The sequence below is a fragment of the Xenopus laevis genome, chromosome 9_10S, assembly GCF_017654675.1.
Source record: "Xenopus laevis strain J_2021 chromosome 9_10S, Xenopus_laevis_v10.1, whole genome shotgun sequence".
In the NCBI taxonomy this organism is placed as follows: domain Eukaryota; kingdom Metazoa; phylum Chordata; class Amphibia; order Anura; family Pipidae; genus Xenopus; species Xenopus laevis.
This window is the reverse complement of record NC_054388.1, coordinates 57,204,086-57,229,174: the sequence shown is the minus strand read 5'-3', so window position 1 is coordinate 57,229,174 and position 25,089 is coordinate 57,204,086. Positions and strand designations below refer to the sequence as shown.

General features: G+C 37.4%; 1 pseudogene; it reads right to left on the bottom strand.

The window, feature by feature from the left end:
* LOC121398791 overlaps window positions 1-9,016 on the bottom strand; it is a 49,977-nt pseudogene extending 40,961 nt beyond the window's left edge.
* Window positions 9,017-25,089: the final 16,073 nt, after the last annotated feature.

Sequence of the window (25,089 nt, the reverse complement as noted above, 5' to 3'; positions counted from 1 at the left end):
TCTGCCCTTAAGGAACAGAAAAAATGCAATGAGCCTTTAGGATAGTGAAATCAGGTGAATGCACTATATTTTATCTGCCCTTGTCTTATGTAAATAATTTACTTTCATGACTTTGATACGGCTTCTACTTCTGATGTGTTTTAAGCAATTTGACTGAACTAGGTTTTTAATAAAAGAAAAAACCTTCCTGATATCAAAACTGCAATCAAATTAGTCCCAGATCAAAGAATACAAAAATGAAGATTTTTTTTCTTAGCTACATTGATTAAAAGATGACAAGGCTGTTGATCTTAAAGTTGTATACCTTGCAGTAGCCATTGTAGGGGTACCATGAAGCATCCAAATAGCACAACAGCAGTGTCCTTAACTGCAAAATGTAATTAAAGCAGTGAGGGCACAAACTACTGTACATGTTTCTGGCCATGACAAAGGGCCTATATACTGTGGAAAATCCAACGACTGGATCAAAACAGAGCCCTTGTGGACCTGTCGGGAGAGGACTGTATCAACGGGAGTTTCCAAAATTGTCTGATACATATCTGGCTAATTTTCGTTCAGATATCTGTTGGGAAGGGCCCATACATTGGCAGATGAGCTTACAACTTTGCCTGAAAGGGCCAAATTAGTAGTTTAAATCTGCCCATATGGCCAGCTTTACTCAGAGGTAACGTATAATTTATAAGGGCCTTGGGGAATGGGCGCAATGACTAACTCAGCTCAAGTGTCCTATAGAGTGATGGGCGAATTTATTCGCCAGGCGCGAATTCGCAGCGAATTTGCGCGATTCGCGTCCAGCGAATAAATTCGCGAAATGCCCGTGAAAATTCGTGGTAAAAATTCGACGGCGTCAAAAAAAAAAATTTTGCCGAAAAACGGACGCCGGCGTCAAAAACGGGCGACGTTTCGCGAATTTCGCGCGAAATTCGCGAATTTTTCGGCGAAGCGAAACGGCGCAAATTCGCCCATCACTAGTCCTATACTGTACATGCCAGCACTGAGCTTATTTACTGTAAATACTACTAATGCACCTATAAGGGTTACTGATAGACTCTTGATATTCTTGCAGTGTCAACCCCAACAACAGGAATCAACCTGACTTCTAGTGCAGACTGGGACTGTAGCCTAAAAGTTCAGGGGGCTGTAGCTGCAAAAACAGTGTTCTGCATATTAAAAAAGTGTATCAGGTTCTGGGAATGCAACAGCAGAAATGTTGAAATGCTATCACTTCCCTTTAAATTATCTATACCTTAATTATCAGCTGTAGTATTTTCTATATCACATAGTAAAATGATTTAGCTTGCTTCCCTTTAAGTAAAGCATCACTAAAGATAGATTATTAGTAATTACTGAAGATGAAATAAAATGTCTATGTACATTCAATTAAGTTGATTTTCCAATATAACTACAGTACTTGTCATATTCCAGATGGAGAAGTCATTATGCTTTCATCTGATGACATATGTTTCCTGTAGTTGCTTTAGCTATGTTTTTCCAAGCCTTTAAATTTCCCTTTTTCTTTCAAGACACAAAAAATGACACATACTGTATATCATCATTTGTCTCATTCCAAGTTTATGTTGTTGCTTATACTGTAGGGGCAGCATTCTCCATATGACTTTGACACAGAGTGTCACCTCGAGTCAGGCAGGTTCAGAATTAGAAGGCAGTAAAACTGCTCATCCAACTGTACAATAATTAGAGAGGCATTTAACAAGTACCCTTGAAGTGCTAAAGTACAGCTAATGCTCAATATAGATGGTACATGTGGGCATGGAACAGAATGGCAAATTATCTCCTATGTAGGGCAGAGAGGAGCTAAGTAAGGAAAGATTAATGCGGGTCATCTCACCTCTTGCCTGAAGAAATGCTGATTAGTTGGAACACCGTTCATTGCCACTTATATAGAGTGATGATACTGTAACTGGAAGCTTTGCAGATGCTGGCAATTGTGCTGTTCTTGCTAATAGCTCATTTTAAAATACTTTGATATGTTTAGGTAAACCTTACTATAACCTCTGTTTTATTTATAATACCTGAAATTTTATGCTGCTCTATAAATCCTGTAACACTCCCAGGTGTCTTACTTTACCCATTTATTGACGATAATTACACATATTTCATTCACAGCATTTTCCCTGTTTATAGGTATAAATAGCAAAATATACTTCTGCAAACTATCTTTACTTGTATTGTAAAAACAATTAGGAACATCTGTCTGCCCTTTTATTCCTTCATCTTAGCAATGTAAACCAAATTCAGTCTTAGCAACATTTTCACATTAGTTGGTTTGTAATAATTCTTTCTGTATTACATCAATCTTCATGAAAACTTGATTTTGATCAATTTTGGCCAGGTTAGGGCTGCTGTGGTGTTGGCAAGAAGGTTACATGGCTAAAGCTGGCCATAGACTCAAAGATCCGCTCATTTGGCGACATCGCCAAACGAGCGGATCTTTCCCCGATATGCCACTAACTGCATGGCTATATCGGGGGTAATTCGAACGTTCGGCCGTATGGGCGAACGATCGAATTACGATGCGCCAAGGGGCTCCGACGGGTCGGTCGGTTAAAAATCAAACCTTCCCAATCGATATCGTGGCCAGGTATCGAATGGGAAGACCGGTCGGAAGCCCCCATACACGGGCAGATAAGCTGTCAAATCGGTCCAAACGACCGATATTGGCAGCTTTATCTGCCCGTGTATGGCCCCCTTTACTCGTTGTTATAGGTTATAAACCTGGATCTGGCTGGATGGTTGTAAAAGTTTTAAACATTTAAGGGCAACCTCTGACCAAACAAATGGCTTCAAAGGGGTATGAGTTCAAAATTTCTACTACATATAAATATGGTTATTATGGGTCAGGTTGGTAAAATGTTTAATAATCATTTTTATGGCAATTGCACTTATGTAGAACCCCATTTAGATATTATTCATTATTCACTTTACTAATGATGCATAATTCTGGCATCTGCTCGGGCCAGTTATCCAGTGAGAAGCTATTAGTGGCAAAAAAAAGCTCCCTTGGATATTCAGAAGTCGTTTTCAGCCATTTCTGTGGGGTTTTTATGCTAATATCAACATATTTATAACTGACCCCACACATTTTTAGAGCTACTTTTCTCTAAAGAGAAATATGTCTTTTGTTTTAGATAAAGAAGAAAATTACAACCTCAGATTTTTTTTACTTTTAAATAGATATCAAACATTAATCCTATACAAACTACTGCAGCTGCTTCTCTTTTAACTGAATAAATAGCAGGAGATTGTACACATTTACAGCTTATTAAATGTAATAATTTTTTTGGGGATAAACGCCCCTTATCTATTACTTTAAAAACCTAATGGCTTACTTTGCAAACCTAGATGTCAAGACACTATGGTAACTTGCCAATTCTAGCGCTGAGAACTTATAGATTAACTTCTAGTGCTAATATCGAACTTGGCTCAAGGTTAAGCATACAGATGGGAAATAAAAGACACTGTTTGCTTTTGGAATTGGTGAATTTGTGCATCTAGTTCAATTTCTACTTTTTGACATAGTCTACATTTATTTTACATTTTTTTATTTAGATGTCATAAGTACACATACCTTACTAACTAATAGCTGGAGTTTGTAGATATAGCTTAATTTGCTAATTTTAAATAACTGGAATCTGTAAGTTTAAATTCATTTATTTATCTTTGTTTTTAAATTATTTGCATTCCTGTTTCTGTTTTGTCTCTTCCTAACTCTGTTCCCCAGGAGCTTAGCAAGTAAAAAAAACTATATAATGCATATTATTATTATTATTATTATTATTATTATTATTATTATTAATAATAATAATAATAATAATAATAATAATAATAATAATAATAATAATAATAATAATAATAATAATAATAATAATAATAATGCAAAATGTTGGAGGAAAGCACAGATATTTCAATGTTCAGACTCAAATTCAGAACCCCAGACCTGTGGCCCATCAAACTTCCAGGCTGACAACAGTATTATATTTTGCAAGTTTTACAGAGATTTTACAGTGTTTTACATCCATTCCTGCTCCAGAAGAGTTTACAAGCAGGCCCGGATTTGTGGAAACGCCACCAAGGTCCGGGCCTAGGGCAGCAGGATTTTAGAGATTTTAGGGGGTTGCTACCCAACCACATCCACATTGGTTCAGAAACACTGTGGATGTATGAGATAAAATAGTTTTTTACATCTCCTGTGCGCCAATCCCCATTGCTCTGGTCCCGATGATGAAAATTTGAGTGAATAAAAGGCAAAGGGGGTAGAACAAACAGCAGTGGGCCTAGGGGTGCCCGTTATGTAAATCCGGCCCTGTTTACAAGCTACAAGCCACTCTTATTCACAGACATTATGGTCAGTTTTATCTGGATCCAGTTAACCTGCCTGTATTTTTATGAAATGTAGAAGGAAACTAGAGCACTCAAAAGAAACCCAGACAAATGTAGGCAGAACAAATTTGGTGAACACCAAGTTAGGACCTACAATATGTTAAAATGCAGCAATCGACTACTGGACAACATGATGCTTCAGCAGATTTAGGGGCCAATTTATTAAACCTTAAATTTTTCTGGTCGAGTTTTAAAAGGGGAATTTTTTTTAAAATGTATTATGCGGTGTAGCTGCTAAAATTCAAATCAGAAAAGACTCCAGCTAAAATCTGTCAAAACCATGTAGAAGTCAATGGCAGATGGCCCCTTTAACAATTGGAATTGAATCCCTTTTAACAGTTGGAATTTACATTCAGGATTCTCAATAATTTTGGGCTGTCACTGCGACAATTTCATAAAGTTGAGTTTTCAGGGGGTCAATTAAAAAAAACAGCACGATTCGATTTGAAGCTTGGTTTTGTTGTGATTTTTTTCGAGAAGCTTTAATGGTAAATTAAGGGGATTCGCGTTTGGTTGAATTATAGTGAGGAAAAGTTGAGTTTTAGTAAATACCCCCTTTAATGTTTAAATCTGCCAAATTGATAAACCAATCAATAGATGTATGTATGGCCTGCTTTTGCAAGAGCATTGATGCCATCTCTCTTGTTCATATTGGAATAACAACATGGTGTTTGCCTGTGGACAGTGGAGCTAAATAATGATAATTACATAAATACCAATACTGGAATGTATAGCAACAAATGACAACATTTTCACCTAAATGGACAAGGAATGAATAATGACTCTGAATTTTATTATGCTACAATCATTAACAGAGGGACAAAGTAAAGTTCCTCCTAGTTATTCCAGATTGCTGGGATCTAATAATGAAATTGCGTTTGTGGCATTCTTATGATTCACAGAATCACAACACTTGGAGTCTCTTTAAGCTGAAGTTATCTAGAACAATGAATGGTCTTTGCTCACTAAAGACCGAATGAATGCAGAGTTTGGGACAATTTGTCTTAGGGTGCAGTGGTGTAACTAGATGTTACTAGGCCCCATAGCAAAGTCATTTTAGGGCCCTCAACCAATCCAGAGGTTATCCTGTTTTACCAATTTATATTGAAATTGCTTGTTTGGCCCCCTATACCTCATGGGCCCCTCTGCAGTCATAGGGTCTGCTTCCTCTGTAGTTATGGCCCTGTTAGTGTGTAGTAAAGGCTATGGCACCCCAGGAGATTAATTGTCAGCAATTAATCTCTGCTTCTGCAGGCAAATAATCTCATGTAAAATCTTTCCCACTGGCAACAATGCCCGTCACTTCAATCGTCCAAAATCCAAAAAGTTTCCTTGTTGAGGCCACGGGGCTGAACTCGACCTACTGAAAAATAAAGCCAAGAATCAACCCCTATGCATCAATGAGTTCCATCCAGAACCAGCGGATCAGCCCTGGTGTAGGCACACACAATGGATTTCAGTGCTGAAATATGAGAGTCTGCATGCGGGCTAAGCAATGGTTCCCAGTGCAGGCCAGGTAAGGGGCTAATCACAGCATAAAGTTTAATTCTTGGCACACAGGAATAGATGGCACAACATTACACATGGGCTCCCAGAATGTTTGTACATGTGTAGAAAAAAAGAGACCACTATCACTTTATCATGACTACATTTACCTAAGCTGTCATCAACTAAAATACGCCAGTAGTTGTATACCCAACAGTTAGAACTTCTCTAGCCTGACTTTTTTTAACAGCACAAACATAATGTGCCAAGAAACAGTCAAGCAAGCAGTTGTTGTGGGGCCAGGAATATAGAAGTTGTCAGAAGTAGATCATCTTGGGCTTTGCCCCTACAAGCGTTAAGGGCATTCACTCTCCATATTGAGCTGGATTTTCAATTTGCTGCAAAGTGCACAAAGCAACACATTCAGTGAGTGCAGATGCTCAGTGCATGGCTGCAAAATTTCAGGTGAAGACTGGACATATTGTGATGCCTCGTTATGGAATGGCTAGAAGCAGCTATCCTGATGTGCCAAATGAAGTGCAAGTTGTGTTGTGCAGGATCAGTTTTTTGCTTATTGTAGTAAAGTTCCATTTAGGTTGCCACTGCTTCCCCAGCCTACTGGGTTCCAATACCATTCAGCAGACACTTGTGTCATGTATCAGAAGCATTCTCATCTTATTAAAATGACCTCACAATACATTGGATAGGCATTCACTTTTGTCCGTAACATCTGGTTTAGAAGAAATAGAGGAATGCGACCTGTTATCCAGAATAAGGATTACTTATATCTTAGTTGTACAAGGTACTGTTTTATTATTACAAAGGAAAAAGGAAATCATTTTTAAAAATAGAATTATCTGCTGTATTTATACAATACATATTCAGTACATGGGAGCTGCCGTATTGTTTGCTTTAAACATATAAGAGTATATAATATTAAATTGCATTGCACCAAGACTGGTGCTTAAACTACATTATGGCCAAGGCAGCTATCCCCCTGACCCAAATTAAAGCACAGGTCTACTGCAATGTTTTGTCAAACACCCCTGCTCCACAGAAACGAGCAGTATAGCAGAACCAATTTATTAACAATGGGTGTAAATTTCATTCAGGGGACCCTAATACCATGTCTTATTATTAAACCTCAGCCACCAAAAATCTGATCTTATATATTGTTCCAACATTAACAAAGTTTACAAACTGAAACCAACTACATAAAGTATTAAATAGCAATTAAATAGCACACTTGGCCACAAGGGGGCAGTCGGACACTGCAGCATTTGCATAGTGAGCATTTCATTTATAAAATTCATGACATTTTTCTTGCTGTGGGTCACATGAAAATGGATCATTAGCATTGTTTTTGTGATCATCTCTGGCTTTATCCATGTGTATTCCCTTTGGATTTTTTTTGGGGGGGGGGGGCTGAATACATGGTAAAGTTAATTATCTGTATTGTCAATTTAATTTACCTTAATTATGGAAAGCAGCAGTATTTTCAGAATGGAAACCTTTCTGATTTAGGAATAGCTTTCTATGTCAGTCATTTATAAGTAAATGATGCCATGCAACAGGACTGTTGTGTCCATAACCAAGTAAAACTGTTTAGGGAACATCTACCTTGTTATGTGCTATGGGGATCCTGATCAAACTTTGGGTTGCAAATTCAGATTGAACTCCCATGTGTAATAAAAGTACAGCAACCCATAGCAGCCAATAACAAGCTTGTTTTTAAATAGGTTACCAGTAACTGCTTCCTTCTAATTGGTTGCTGTTGGTGGTGGACCAGTTGCAAACTTTGCACCTTAAATTACATATATAACCCTACTATAGTCTAAAAATCTCCAGTTCAGGGTCACCAGTTCATTGGCATGGCTGTAGAGAAGCATTTGCCAGAGGTCACATGATTAACCTGAGTATTAGTGATAACTGGAACAACGGTTAGAGGGTAACACTGGTTGCTAGAACATTATTATCCCAGCAACTAGACAGCAGTTTAGAAGTCAAAATTAGTGATGGGCGAATTTATTCGCCAGGCGCGAATGCGTGAAACGGGCTCGAAAATTCGCCTGAGTCAAAAAAAAATTGACACCGGCGTCCGTTTTTTGGACGCCGGCACATTTTCAACAAATACGGACACTGGCGTCAAAAAACGTGCGCCGGCGTCAAAAACGAACGCCGGCATCAAAAACGGAAACCGGCATCCAAAAAGAGATGCCGGCACAGTTTCTCTATTTTTTCGCCGTTTCGCGAATTTCGTGCTAAATTCGCAACATTTTTTGGCGAAGCAAAACTGCAAATTCGCCCATCACTAGTCAAAATTCAATAGGGGAGGACCTAAAACCGTTGCCCTTTATACAGACGAGCACTAGGGGAATTATGGGATATATCTGGGATGGTGACTGCTGCAGAAAACATCTCCCATCATCTCCTTATCAATTGAAATTGATGCCTATAGGTAACAACCATGTTACAGTGAGTCTCTATACATGGTTATTTCCTTGTTATTTACCTTAGATGTAACTCACCAGTGAGAATAGGAGAATAAAGAAAAAAGCTGTATATTTCAGAGGGGATTTCAGGCTATAATTTAATTAGAACAACATTTGTTAAATGCTATGGGAAATGTTAAATTCTTGACAAAAAATGTGAATTACAAATGATGACTTGTGGGATTTATTGCAAGCAAATATATTGTTTTACACTGTTATAAAAAAATATGAAATATGTAAACACTAGTGAGCGTCAAGTAATTCAGTCCCAACGGCCTTTGTGTGTTAAGTAGCTGGAAATGTTTTTGCTCTCTTTTACTGTTACTCCAATTTCAATCCCCCACTCACTCCATACTCAAACTCCCTCACTCCCCTTCTCTCACTCTACCTCACACTCCCTTAAACTCCCTACTCTCACTCTAACTCACACTTGCTTGCACCCCCTACTCTCAATCTAAGTCTTACTACCTTACCCCCCTATTCTACCGCTAAGTTCTACTCCCTCACTCCCCTAGGTGCACTCAAACTCCTACACCCTCACCCCCACTATTCTCAATCTATCACCCATTGCCTTACTCTCGCATTCTCATGCCACTGCTCTGCATTCCCACTCTCTCTCCAATTCCTTCATTCTTCATTCTCACCCCCCTACTAAAGAAATACAATGCTGGGTAATCCATTGTACTTTCCTAGCAATAGCTCAGACCAGGTACACCAGTCCCATTCCCTATGGTGTCTGACTGAAATAATTCACTATCCAACTGCACTGACTATGGCGGTCCCTATATTGTTAAGGGGACCTAAGGTGCCTATCTCTTTCCTGGAATTAAAGTAGATCTCTCTCAGTTACATATATGGACACCAAGGCCTCTTCCCAGATAGGTGACGACGATGCAGGAAAATCAGTTCCCTAAAAAATGGAGCCCCCACAATCTCCCCTCATGTTTTCTCCAGGAATATCTGACTCTTCAATGAATATCTGCCTCTTCCAAAATGGAAGATATCTGTGCACTGTACAGAATAAATAAGACACCAGACATACGAGGACCTCCTTACAGCTCCCTTAAACCTTTTCTTAATGGGAATCTCTGTTTTTGTATAGTGTAAAAATATGTAATTCTACAACTATTGAAATCATGTTAATTACAGCATAGATTTTCAGTTAAGTTATTTGTAAATGGAACTGCAATCAAAAGTAGTGTTTGTCTATGAATTTGTTTTCTTAGCTCTGCGTCGTGAAACATTGTAGAGGTCAGTTTTCTGCCAGGTATGTTAATCAGCTGGTTTTTACTACTTTGTTTTAAGAGTCAGAACTTACAATGCAGCGAATACAAGCACAGTATAAGTATATTGGGAAGTTGCTTACAACGTGCAGTAGATATTTTCCTTAATAATGGATAGTGTCCTGTAAATCAGCATTCCCACACACACAGCTGCCCTAGGTCATGTGCAAGGTGGAAACATGAAAATATTTGAATTTGCTTTTGCTATAGCCCTAATGATACAATTGCACAGAGGTATCACAGATCACCCCTATTAGAAATGAGAGAACTAGTGTTCAGGCTGGGACCTGACTATTAGGGCAACAGTCACCTTGCTCTGGTTCTATCTAACAAAGAAGCACATACTCTAAATCTCAACCCTAACTGGCCTTCAAACCACCATCATAACCAGAAGTCATAACAAGGTTATAAATATATAGAATCATTGAGGTAAAAGTCACCCTGTTATATTCCTGGGGTACCCAGGGCACAAACAAGCGCTCACCCCAAATCTCACCCTAACTGGCCTTCATGCAAGTGCCCTTAGTTCATAACAAGGATACAAATATATAGAAAGTTGGGATCACCATTCTATAGTTCCTGGAGTACTTAAAGAGTAAATAAATATAATGTACAGATTGAACTGCACTGATACAACTGGTGTCATTGCTACAGAAACAGTATAGTAAACAAGCTGCTGTGTAGCCATGGGGGCAGCTGTTCAAGCACAGGAAACACAATAGATAACAGATAAATTCTGAAGAATCCCATTGTATAATACAGAGCTTATCTGTTATTTGCTTTGCATCCTGTGACTTTTTTCCTTTTTCAGCTTTGAAGGGCTTCCCCCATGGCTACACAGCAGCTTGTTTCTGTAGCACTGACACCAGTTCTATCAGTTCAGTGCAATCTTTACCTTATATTTTGATTACCTTAATACGCTTTCATTTTGTTGTTACTGTTTCTGTAAGGTTCAAATAACCACTCAACCCCAAATCTCAACCAATTTCCCAACTAAGACTTAAGGGTGACTTAAGGATGCTCCAAGACCAAAAGTTAAAGAACTGAGACGGTTCAGTAAATATTCTGCTATGAGTACATAGAAACAAGCCCATTACATTTATTCTTTATTATTATTAATTAATGGAGAAAGTCACTTAATGGAGCTGCATTGTACAGCCATCTAAAGTCTCAATGGTTTTCCCATACTCAGACCCAATTAATTCAAAATATGCAAAACAGTCAGCTCCTTCCGAAATATTATATTTACATTTTCAGATCTGACCTTAGCAGAATGAATATTTTTTTCCCTCAGAAACTCCCTAGATTGAAGTCACTGTCCACTCACAGGAGTTCACGAAGTTTAATTAACTACAATGGATCGACTGATCTTTTATCATGCTGCCAAACAAGAAAGGTTTCAACAGTAACAAATATGTGCTATGTAGGACATCTTTCCAGTCAGAAGAGAATACGTTAGTATCATTATCTCAATGAAGAATATAAATAGCAGGGAATGGTTAGATGACCCACTGACATTTAATGCGCCCCCATTTAGAATGTGTGTCCTGGCATGAGCTAGTATCTAGGGGTCAGACTATTAAATAAGAACAGAACAGGCATGTAGCTGGAATTGCTTTTTGTAAAATAAGAGAACTGAATAACCTCTGCCATATATATATATATATATATATATATATATATATATATATATATATATATATATATATATATATATATATATATATATATATATATATATATATATATATATATATATATATACACATCACCCCCAGGCCGCCCGATAATATCAGCAATAGGGTCATTATTTCAACCGGCAGCTCAGTACTTAGATTCCTTTCTACAACCCCTTGTACAGAACATGGGTTCTTATGTAAAGATATGACACACTTGTTATCTCTGCTGAAAGGGTTGGTCATTCCATCAGGGTGCCTATTGGTGACAATGGATGCATCTAGCCTATACACGGTCATTCCACACAACAGGGGTATTGCAGCCTGTAGAGATGCATTGAGAGGGTCCTCCACCAATTGAATTTTTGATATCTTTACTTGACCTGATACTTTCCCACAATTATTTTACCTTCAATGATGCCTTTTACCTACAAATATCAGGGACAGCAATGGGCTCAAATGTAGCCCCTTCATTTGCTAACCTGTTTATGCAAGAATATGAAAGACAATACTTGCTCCCCTTGGGTAGAGAAAAAAATATTTTTTATAAACGATACATCGATGACTTGCTGCTATTTTGGGATGGGACAGAGGATGAACTCATTGAGTTCCATAGGACCCTTGAAGGTCTAAACTCTCCCATCAGGTTGACCATGACGTGCGACAGACAAAAAATAGACTATCTGGATGTGAGTATTTTTGTACAGGACAACACAGTGGGTACTACACTATATAGGAAGCCTACAGATAGAAATCGTCTAATACAAGCACAGTCTCACCATCCCCTACATATGTCCCAGGGGGTTCTTTATTCACAAATTTTGAGAGTTATTAGGAATAACTCCAATTGGGAGACTGCTGAACTACAACTCACTACGTTGGCAAGACAATTCACCTCCAGGGGCTACTCTGATATTCTCATTAATGAATAGCTGGAAATAGCATGTCTCCATACTCAAGACGATTTACTACAAGAGCAGGCTGTATCCCCCAAGAAGAAGTTGGATTCTATTTTTGAGACAGAATGGACTGATACAAGTTTGCAGGTTAAGAGAGCAATAGAGGATCGGTGGGAAATCGTCAATATTGATGCCCACTTACCCATTTTTGGAAAAAAAGCACCACTTGTAGCGTATAGAAGAGGACATCATTTGAGTGACCTGCTAGTGGTCAAAAAATTGACAAAGGACTCCAAAAAGGGCATCACTTGGTTAGATAGACCTTTAAAACCTGGATGCTACAAGTGTGCCAGTTGCCTCACATGTGGCGGCATGTTGCAGGGTACCTTTTTTACACACCCGAGGACCGGAGTAAAATACAAAATTCATCATAGGGTCACGTGCACTTCTGACCATGTTGTATACATGGCGTGGTGCCCTTGTGGACTACACTATATAGGAAAGGCCTCCACCACTTACCGTGAGCGAATGAACAATCAATGCAGTGCGATTAGGAGTGCTTTGGCAACCGGGAAAGCAGAACAACTGGTTCCCAGACATTGGCTTAAAATGAAGCATACCCTTCCTCAGTTCAGACATATGATAATAGATCATGTACCAGCCCCTAAAAGAGGGGGAGACAGGGACATCCTATTATTAAAAAGAGATGTATGTGGATCTTCACACTGTACACGTTGGCTCCGAAGGGATTAAATTAAACTTTACCCATGTCTCCGTTTTATTGAGATGAAGTGCCCCAGCAAAATTCCTGTTTATATATTTGCTATATATATGTTTTCGAAGAGTTTGTGGGGTTAATAGTAAGTACAATGACTGAAATTAATAAAGGGTTTGGATATATCTTCATCTATACCTAAGGACTTGGACACAGTTACATTTACGGGTTACATAACGATTTTGTGATGATTTTGTAACAGTTAAGTGATAGGTGTATCACCATATAGCAACTATGTTTATTGTAACAAGTTTAGGATTGACACACTGTTGTTTTTTATCTTTTTTGGCTGAACACACATGATTGTTTTGTTTTTAGAACTACATCTTACACAGGCTATGTGTGGTCATTTGCATATGACCATAGTCTGGACACCCTGAGGGACGTGACGGACTACAGATTTTGAAATTAGGCCCTATGCTGAAAATGGCGCAACCATCAGCTGGATACCCAAACTAATTCCAATATGAGATACTGGCGAATGGGAACAGGAGAGGACCCTCTGTATGTCAACCTCTAGCCACGTCAGTATGGATAGGCAAAATTACCCCACTACCCAATTCCATTGCACACGAGCATGGATAATGGGTATGATGGGCTCAGGGAGCCTGCTTCACGAATGGCGTGAGTTGCACCCGACTGACATGGATGGGAAGGCAGAGTTGACGTTTTTATACGGAGAAGGAGGTCTAAGAAGGCCGGATTCAGGGGACACAGGCACCATTCAGCGCAGTTCAAATGCGCTTATTTGTAGCACATACATTGGATGTACTTTAAAGTCAATGGCTGATATAATAATTGTATAGGCACCCACACCGACGGATGTATGCACCGTCCAATGACGTCACTAGCCATTTTGTGTTTAAATAGGATTGTTATTTGTTTGGTGTTCACTCCATGAGGAAGGCTCGAGTTTAGGAGCCGAAACGTCGGAATAAAAACCACTTTTTTTTGTTTGCAAAATCTACAAGGCCTGTGAGTGCGTTTTTTTCACGTTGGTTATACTGTATATGCAATGGAGGGCTAGGGCACACACATAAGGAGCTACACACCTGGGTGCAATACAGGAATACAATATCCACTCGAGAAGAATGCTGCTGCACAGCGTGAAAAAAGTTAGTACTTTATTTGATCGACGTTTCGGTCCTCACTATGGACCTTTATCAAGATGTATCAACAGACAAGTGAAAATAATTTATAGACTCACCCACCAGACACCCACCACCAAACCACGCCCCTGTTGCAGGTGTGTGAATTAATCATTAAGTGAACCTTCAATCAACTGGCATGTGATTTCCAAAAAAAAATTTTATACAGTATTGTGCATTTTGTATTTTCTTACAGACCAAAAAATTTTTTTTGGAAATCACATGCCAGTTGATTGAAGGTTCACTTAATGATTAATTCACACACCTGCAACAGGGGCGTGGTTTGGTGGTGGGTGTCTGGTGGGTGAGTCTATAAATTATTTTCACTTGTCTGTTGATGCATCTTTATAAAGGTCCATGGTGAGGACCGAAACGTCGATCAAATTAAGGACTAACTTTTTTCACGATAAATCCTGGTGTGCAGCAGCATTCTTCTCGAGTATATATATTTATATATGTATATATATATATATATATATATATATATATATATATATATATATATATATATATATATATATATATATTATGAGCTACATTACAGGTCAGAGTTGCAGTTCAAAACTGTTTATACTAAAACACAAGTTGAAATCATCACACTCACCCATCACTACTCACGACCTTCTGAACAAAGAAACAGTTTTAAAGCAAACCCATTGCTGTGCATTAACTATGGCTTTTGTCTATATTTCACAGAGAGGTGATGCATTAATGTGGTTTGATAAGTAATATTGTCTTAATGTTTAATTATGTCTAGGCTAGGGATGTGCACAAGCACAGGGGATTAATTATATAACATCAAAGATGAATAGATTGTCAAAGCTTGATAACATCACCTATTCCTCCACCCTCGCCAAATTATCAAACGTCAGATTCAGTGGAAATGTTTCATATGTTTAAACCTTCTACATAGCGTTGACTTTAACCTTTGACATTCTCTTTGACCGAAATAACAGTGAAATTGCTTTTGCCAGCTAAGGCCTGGCGAAATTCTATTATTTCCTCCTATGGGAAGATGAAGAACACAAATGAGAAAAGATGTCATTGTTTTTTTTTTTACTCTCTCAGGATGTTCATTACGAGGTAATAGAAATGCCCTTGAGATTATATATTTCTTCACAGCTTTGAACAAAGTGGGGAAAGATGGTATGTGAGATGATACATGCATGGACAGGGCACTGTAAATTGCAAGGTAATAATTAAAAAAAATGTAAAAAAGAGATCTCTAGTTTTAAGATCCTGAGGAAGGTAATGTAAGGGAACAGGGTAAAGAGGAGAGGGGAGAGGCATAAAAGTAAATTTCCACTTATATAAGTTATGACGAGGACAGGGAATCCCTTACTAAATAATTCTCGAGTATGGAAACAACATTCCATGTGCATAAATAGGCATGAGCCCGGGTTAGATTACTTCTTTATAGATATAACATTATAGAGGAAGTTTGGTTTCAGGATCAAAAATTTGTAGCAATCAGACTCTGGCTTTCAAGGGATAGTCATGGGAAAATTTTTTTTTTCAAAATGAATCAGTTAATAGTGCTGCTCCAGCAGAATTTTGCACTGAAATCCATTTTTCAAAAGAGCAAACAGATTTTTTTAGATTCAATTTTGAAATCTGACATGGGGCTAGACATATTGTCAATTTCCCAGCTGCCCCCAGTCATGTGACTTGTGCTCTGATAAACTTCAATCACTCTTTACTGCTGTACTGCAAGTTGGAGTGATATCACCCCCCCTCCCCCCCCCAGCAGCCAAACAAAAGAACAATGGGAAGGTAACCAAATAGCAGCTCCGTAACACAAGATAACAGCTCCCTGGTGGATCTAAGAACAACACTCAATAGTAAAAACCCATGTCCCACTGAGCCACATTCAGTTACATTGAGAAGGAAAAACAGCAGCCTGCCAGAAAGCATTTCTCTCCTAAAGTGCAGGCACAAGTCACATGACCAGGGGCAGCTGGGAAATTGATAAAATGTCTAGCCCCATGCCAGATTTCAAAATTGAATATAAAAAAATCTGTTTGCTCTTTTGAGAAATGGATTTCAGTGCAGAATTCTGCTGGAGTAGCACTATTAACTGATGTGTTTTGAAAAAAACATGTTTTCCGATGACAGGGTCCCTTTAAGTCAAGTTTATAAAAAATATTTTTGCTGTTCCTTTCAAAGGAGATGACTTTCTACTTTCTATGTTTCTGAAGAAGGATAGAGATGTCCATTACATACAGTACTTGTATGAAGACTTGGTTCCATGATTATTAAATCTACTTGCACTTCCACCATATATGAAAATGGTTAACTATTCCCTTATTATACCTCCAGCAAGTGATTGGGACATTGTGAAATAATTAACACAGAAAGGCATATGTTACAGCGAATGATTGACTTATCTCTCTTTCTTATAAAACCAATATATTTAGGCACGGCATATTGTATTGATAAACTGTGTACTCCTAGAAGAATTCGCGGACACATCATTTACAAATATTGCTAATTTTGTAAAAGAATTTATTGTTTGACTATATGAGCTATAGTTATGAAATGTTGTGGCTGGAAACTGTTCTTGTAGAACATAGTACAAAGATACTCATGTAAAAGATTTCTGTGTTCCATGGAGTCCACGGAGATCAAGTGAATTGATCTGACAAGCAACCAGATCAATCTGTGTTTGTTTCAAGACTAATAGAAATAATTCCCCACAGGCAAAGGCCTTCCACAGAATTTATGTCCATTTCTGTAGCAGAATAAGAATTTCTTATAATGGGGTCATTGCCAATGACCCTGGATTTGGGGATATGGTTGGATTCTGAGTCAGTCCTTGGTCCCAATGTCACTTAACCACTGACTGATGTGAATTGCTGTTCACAGGTACTCTATAGTAAGATTGTAGAGTAATGGGAGACAACCTCCCCATCATGTGCCATGTCAATGTTTTGAGTGAGTTGTCTCTAGACTCCCTACTGGGCACAAGTGAACAATGTATTATATTAACCTTTATGCCAACAATTTTTATATGGCTTTACTCAGCAATCAAGCTGGATATTTTATTGAATGGCATCAATTTATGCAACAACTGCAGCTCTTATACTGCATCTCTTTTCACTTTTCTAAAGACAAATAAGTTAAACATGTATCAGTTACAGTAACTCATATTGGGTACTACTAACATGGAGCAGAGCATCCTAATTCCTCACTCTGCAAGGCTGTGCCCTCACACTCTCCCACTGTTTTTGTATTAGTTTAGTTCATTGTTTACTATCTGTATACAATAAGGTGCACATCAATAAAATGAAGGCACAGCTGAGTGCAAGCCACCTAGATTTATAGCCTGCTTCAAAGAATTACATTTTTATATCCCTGTAATCTTTATACTGCTTAAAATGTCATGTATGTTCTCCTAATAGCTGTTGAACAGACTGTAGTGATGAAAAAGGGCCTTCATCTGGTGAATTCTTGCTGACAGCTAGAAGCTGAACGCTGCAGTTTTGCACCCTTAAGATAAGACACTTGTTCAGACGCAATAGCTCCTTTTGCAGTTTTAGGAGGTAGTAATCAATCAGCTAATGACAATTCTAATTAGCAGCTTTTCTAAGTGCAATATTATAGCTTTTAACAGCAACTTTTGTGTTGCTTGTTCATTTTCTTCTGCCAGACCATATGAACTAGAGAGCTTTTCCGATTCACTTTCATCTGCTGTTTCCAGTGCTTGAGGATAAAAAGGATCTGTTATTTGGCTTTATCAACATAATGATAAGGAAACCTGATATATTAAATTAAGCATTATATGTAAGTAAGTCTTCACTAGCTTGGCACTATCATTGTATAAGGAGCTTTTGTGAATGAAAAATAAACTATTCACTTACTTATTAGTCTTTTAAATATTTGTAATCCTTTCATTCACATATGGTCACAAAACCCCTTAGTGATTTCTCCACAGTTTACAGTAGGGGATACATTATCCCTTATAATATATGACAGATACTCAGAGATCCCTGTATAAATCAACCTTCTGTCATGGGCCTGTATGTGGTTGCATAATTCCTCAATGTCTACTTATAATTTACAGTAGGGTTAAAGTATCCCTTATAATACATGTGTGATACTCTGTTCCCTGTATAACTCTGTCTGCAGCTTTGTGCCTGTATTTCTTCACATAACACTTCAGTGACTTTTAAAATCTTTATTATTTACAGTAGGGGGTACAGGGTCAGACTGAAATGTACTAGGCCCACCAAGGCTGCTAACCTAGATGCCCCAGCCCCCTCCCGCTTACCCACCGCCAGTCCCATTCCCCACCTAGCGCTCCCCTTATAACTTTTGCTGCAATCAGAGGAGGGTAGTGAGGAGCTAGGGCAGGCAGGGATCGGTTTGGGTTGTCAGGGCCCACCAGGTTTTTTTCAGATTGCTGCATTCATTGTTCTACTTGCAGCTGGCTTTAAAAAGCTAATCATTGATTGGTTGCTATGGGTAACTGCCCATGGGCAAATTTGCCCAGTGTTGATAAATGAGCCCCATTGTGTATAGAAATGTGCATATACAGTAAATGCAAGCACATTAGTGGATGACTTTGTTTGATGAATGTAATTGTGCACTCATTTTAGCACCTAGAGCTGCATCTAGTAATCATTAGTTTGCCCTATTATCTCTTATAACATGTGTGTGATACAAAGTACTCTGAGCTTGACCTTTGACTTATTTTCTTATGGTCATCATTAATAATATATAATAGTGTATCTCTTTGATTATTAGTCACCTTAATTTTTCTTTGCTTAGACTTAAATAGTAAAACTTCTATGACATATCTACTGTTCAGGTATGGGATCTAATATCCAGACTTTTTTTTCTGTAATTTGGATCACCATACCTCAAGTGTACTAAAAAAAAATATGAACATAAAATAAACACAATTGGATTGTTTTGCCACCTATATGGATTCATGCAGCTTAGGTCTTATCAAGTACAATAGAGTGTGTTACAGGTCATAAAAAAAATGTGAATTATTTGCTGAAAATTGACTCATTGGGAGCAGGCCCGGATTTGTGGAAAGGCCACCTAGGCCCAGGCCTAAAGCAGCAGGATTTTAGGGGGGCGGCATGATGTTTAACACACCCTCATTGGTACAAAAACACTGGGGATGCGCAGGAGATGCAATCATTTTTTTAAATTTCCCATGTGCCAATCCACATTGCTCCTGTCACCCTTGAGGGGACAGGGGCAACAAATGGTAGTGGGCCTAGGGGCGCCCACTATGTAAATCCGGCCCTGATTGGGAGATGGACTTCTATAATCTGAAACCTTCTAGATATTGTCTGCAGATAAGAGTCCCCATACCTATATTAATAAATATGTTTGCATCAAAATTCAGTTAATGTTTAAAAAAAATGTCATTTGAAAATACATGCATACTGTTTATGTATAGACAGAAATTAAATGCTGTATAAAAGTTACATACAAAGAATGGTTAATTTATAAGTATCTACTGGAACGTTCTCATCTGACAATTTCATATGAACTCATTTGAAAGATTACTCATCTGCCTTTGATAGCGAGCCACAGAAAACTTCAACCAAAATCTCTAATGTCACAAATCTTTTATTTTTCTTTTAGAATTTTTAGATTCTTAGATGTGTTATAAGTGTTGCCGCTGGAAAACATTAGCTTTTCTTGTCATTTAGGCAGATTGTAACGGAGTATGTAATTCCCTAGTGTTTTGAAAGTATTTGCTACATTCCCCCCCTTTTTTAATAAGAAAGAATGTATACCTTTCATTGTAGTTTTAAAGCTTTCAACTCAAATTTCTTTTAAATTACTTGTAAATTAGCACTTCACTGATATAACAAAATCAGCTGTCCCATAGATGAAAAGACTCTGTGGCACACGCACACAATATAATTCAGTAGGTCTTTTAGAAACTACATTTGACTAAAAAGAGCACAGTTGTATAATAATAATTATAATATGAATTCTTGTACATAAGGTACAAGGTATATACAGTAAATAGTATTTTTTTCCTTTTAAAAAGCCATACATAGCACATATCAGTAACTAGGGGGTAGGAATACTTAGAAAAGTAGCTACAAATTTAAAGAAATACATGGAATTAAGTTAAAGGGAACTATTACAAAAATGAAAATGTAATATAAGCTTCTGCATACTGAAATTACACATTTTCTAAATGTAATCAATACAAAATGCTGTACTGTTTCTGAAATAATCAAGTTTATCTTCAATATCCCTCTCTCAGCATCTGTTTCTCTTCATTCTCTCTTTATGCAGGAGTTGGGTGTCAGATATTCATTGGCAGTAAGATCCAATATATCTTGTAGGGGGCTCCCTAGAATATATATTAGAGCTCACTCCAGACATGAAGGGGTATATTTATCAAAGAGTGAAGTTAGAGATCACCACAGTCTGCTAGGAAATACAGCCTCTCTCCATTCATTTCTATGGGATTTTTAAAGGCGTATTCCTTTCACCCATTGATAAATACTCTTTTAAAAATCCCATAGAAATGAATGGAGAGAGGCGGAATTTCACTCTAGTGGACTGTGGTGATCTCTAACTTCACTCTTTGATAAATATACCCCCATGGCAGAATTTGTGCAAAGGCAGTTATTTTGTTTGTATTTGAATCAATTATTTGAGTGAGCTCTGATTCATCTGCTAGGAAAGGAAGTTCACCCTATAAGATATATTGGATCTAACTGTCAATGAATATCTGACACCCAACTGCTGCAAGAATACAGAATGAAAAGAAACAGATGCTGAGGGAGGGACAGTGAACATAAATGTCATTATGTAAGAAACTATGCAGAATATTTAATTGATTGTATTTAGAATTGTTTTTTTTAGAAAAAAAATAAAGTTTTTTTTAGATAAATTTTAGTATCATGAAGCTTATATTAAATTTTCATTTTTTGCTATAGTTAACCTTTAATAAAGTTAGGTATCTATATACCAGGTTTATTAAATTGTCCCTAGCATTAGCTACTCTTTTTTTTTACTTCTTTGCAAGATTACAAGATGGGAATGAGAAAAAAGAAACAACATTTTTAAATTTGATTTCATTATCTTTGATTAGTCAGTTGCAAATTACAAAATAATTTGCTTTGTTTGTTTTTATTAAACTGTTAAATACAAGGGCTTGGATTTTTTCTGCCAATCAAGTCTGCTTGAAGACTGAGTCCCACCACAGCAGGGGGGGCTTCTCATATTGCTACCTATAAGGTAATGGTAATCTACCATGAACACATGCACAATAAGTCTTACTGTTGAATTCACTTGAATTTTCTTTTAAAGAACTAAGGGAAGCAGCAGTGGGACACTTTTATGAAAGTTTAAATACACTTAAGAGCCTTTTACAATTCAATCTGCAGGAAAACAAGCAAAACAACACAGCAGGAGAGATGCTAATTAAATCTCTGAGCATTTGAAAAAACATTTCTTCCTGGCCTTAAAATTGCATATTCAGTGTATATCAAATATATCTATATCATGCGTTAAAAGATGATGATGGATTATGGATATGTCCCTAAAAAAATTATGTCCTGCAAATGTTTATGAATTAGGGGTGCATGGGGGCCAGCCTTAACAGCCCTACACATTTCCTGTGCTATGACATGTTATCATTTTAATATGGGATTTTCATATTGACTTTGCGCATCATCGTATGTATGAACTGATTAGTGCAAACTATCACCTTACATGAATGGGTAAATTGCAGTGCAGTTCTGGAAAGGTGGATGACCTGCAAACACAGGCTAAAGTGAATTATCTGAGAAGGAATTGTTAAAACAATATGTTTGACAATAGCTAGTTATTTGCAGGGAGATCCACACCAGTTCCAAGAAGGCACTGACTACTCTTGTACAGCTAGCATCCAATCATTATGTTATTAATACAAAGTGAAGGACATGCATTTTATGGACACCAGTGACATTGAATTATAAATGCTGGCCTGTGGTTGATAATTCTTCTTCCTTACTATCTAAGCATTTTATACTTGCCAAAATCAATAGCTGGCGTTGAATGTCTGAGTGGAGCTGATTCTGACCATCACTTTCTCATTCTTTAATGGATTGTGTTGTAAGACGTTTTCTTTGTATCCATCTGAATTAAAACACAATCCCTGCCAATTTCTGATAAGTGGCCCAGTAGCAAACAGGCCCCCTTATTTAAAACGTTTTAATAAACAATGCATAATATCTTGTGCACAATAAAAGCACAGCACAGATGTGTTTGGCTTTGCAGACTCACATTGAATGCAGTGAGATAATGTAACCTGTATTTGGTTGGTCTAAAGTTATTAGGAGATGCAGGGCCATTATCTACTTCAGGTAGAAAGGGTAAAGCACACATTGACATAGACAGTTATTTAATTAGTTAATTGTTTCTTTTATCAATTGATTTTTGATAGATGAAATATGACTGACCTTAATTCCTTTGGATTTCCCAGTTAATATCTATGGAACTTATTTCTTTGATGGAGTAGTAAGGAACCTCCAATCCCACCTTTTCCCATGCTAATAAAAATGTTGGTGGATTCTGGTTCATCTCTTCATAATCGTAAGCCTCATTTCTAAGCGAGTAACAAGTATTGTATAAAATTTGAGTTCCAGTAATAAGCAAAAATGAGCCACACCATAATCAAATAAAATCTACGGACCACAGTAGCTTGAGGAGAGGTTAAGGTAGACTTTATACCAACACTCCATAATGCCAGATATTACCCACCTTTTTCAGTTATATGATATTTAGCATTAAGAATATTTCCATAATACTTGGTATGACCTATATGTGTTGGCGTAAAACATTTATCTTGATATAAGGCTGCCATTTTGTGTTTAGGCTGGCTTTATATGGCTGAAAGCATATTGGCTTATTTTGGATGACTTGGCATCCTCTTTCCCTAAAATCATAGGTGCCTTTCAGGATCCAACAGACAAAACATGTTCCTGTTTCACAAAAGAGATACGGGAAAAGGGTTAAGTGAATGCTTATATAATCTCTTTTATTCAACTGGCACCAGAATAGGACACATAACTGTGCTTGCAGCACTTTCAGAATCAGCTCATGGTTTCAGGCATGGCAGATTGTCATAAAAATACCCTGTAGACATTATGAGTCACAATTCAACAAACGGTGATTGTATCATTCAGTGCTAAGCAAGAGCAGTTAAAAGAAGACATCTTAGAGGTAATAAAGAGTTCATATTAGAATTGAAGAAATGTCTCCCCCCTTCTTCTCATAATATATACTCCATAAGTGGATTCCCCATCTATATATATATATATATATATCTCAAAACTACATATTTTATAGTCAGGTACTGTAGATAATACTTTAAAGAACTTTGCTGTTCCCACTAGTCAGAGAAATGTATTGTGCCCCAGGCAGATTCTCATTTAGAAAAATGTAGCAAGGATGTGATTCTTTCCTTTAGTATAACAGCAGAAAGATATGTGCTATGGGCATTACCATTTTAAGGAAATAACAATGCTCTAAGATTGCTTTGATGAAGCACTAAAATACACAATTTTCCATAATCTTATAATACTAATAGTAATAATACTAGGGCTCATTTATGACAGCAGGGATGCAAGAACTAGAAGATTAAGGGAGCTGATTTCTACCACTTAGAACTTGTGCATTAGCCTATCAAGGCCTACTTTCTGAAAGCTGCCCTCTTTACCATTTATATATAAGACTAGGATGGTGTTACATTTTGCTTTGCTCTGTAGATCAAAACCTGCAACATGGCTGATAAAACTCTGAATATGCTTCACTGTGCAACTAATAAGGCACTTGGGGATGCAAAGCTTGTCATATTATGCATAATTCAAATATTACCTTGTAAGGTGCAAAATAAGACAATGTGGTCCCTTTCTGTCCCTTGTACATTTTTATACATATATGGGACCTGTGACCAGAATGCTTGGGACTTAAAAGTTTTCCTACAAATCTATCCGTGATTTTGATTTTCATACTTTGTCTATTAGAAAACTGTTTTACTATTACAGAGAAAAAAAGAAATTATTTATAGAAATTGTAATTATTTGAATAAAATGGAGTCCATTCTGGATGACAAGCTTCTGGATAAAGGATTATATATAATTATATAATCAATAATTTCAGTAATTTCAGTGACAAGGCAAAAAAAAGCTTAATTTTTATGGTGATAGGTGAAGATGCATTCATTTCAATGTGTGGATTCTTTTCCCTAAAAATTAAACTCAATCACAATTTTATTAAATGGACTATTTAGAAATAAACCCAAAAATAAATAAAATAACTTGAATGTTGAAAATATACATATTCTATAGAAGCTGTAGAACATACAGTTCAGCTCTGAAATTTAAAAAACAAAACATAGTACCAATGAGCCTGTGCTATAGGGAGAATAAAAATGCTGTGTTATGAAGCATACTCATCTGACTTCTTTATTACTTAGCACTTTAAGAGAGTTTCTTTATTGGATGAGTGGTCTGGGAGTAAGGTCCATATCAATCCTTATACACCTGTAATATGAATAACATACTGATCAGTAAATAAAGACAAATAACATTAGCCTGGCCATTCAGCAGAAACAATGCACTTACTTCACACATTTTTGTACTGACCTCCTGATGCACTGGCCATGCACAACAGTAATTGAGATGCAATATAAAATACACAGCAGCAATATTGTATACCTTGGCAGATTATATACCTCTTTATACTTTTCATACTGTGATCCTAACAAGTGAGAAAGCATTGGAAAAGCTATTTTTAAAGAAAGCGTTAATAACTCGGCCCTCAGAGAGGGAAGTGAGGTTGTGGAATGCACTGCCGGATGATGTTGTGAAGGCCAGGCCCAGATTTGATAAAAGGCCACAAAGGGCCGCCCAGGCCTAGGGAGGCAGAATTTTAGGGGGTGGCCTGCTGCCCAACCACA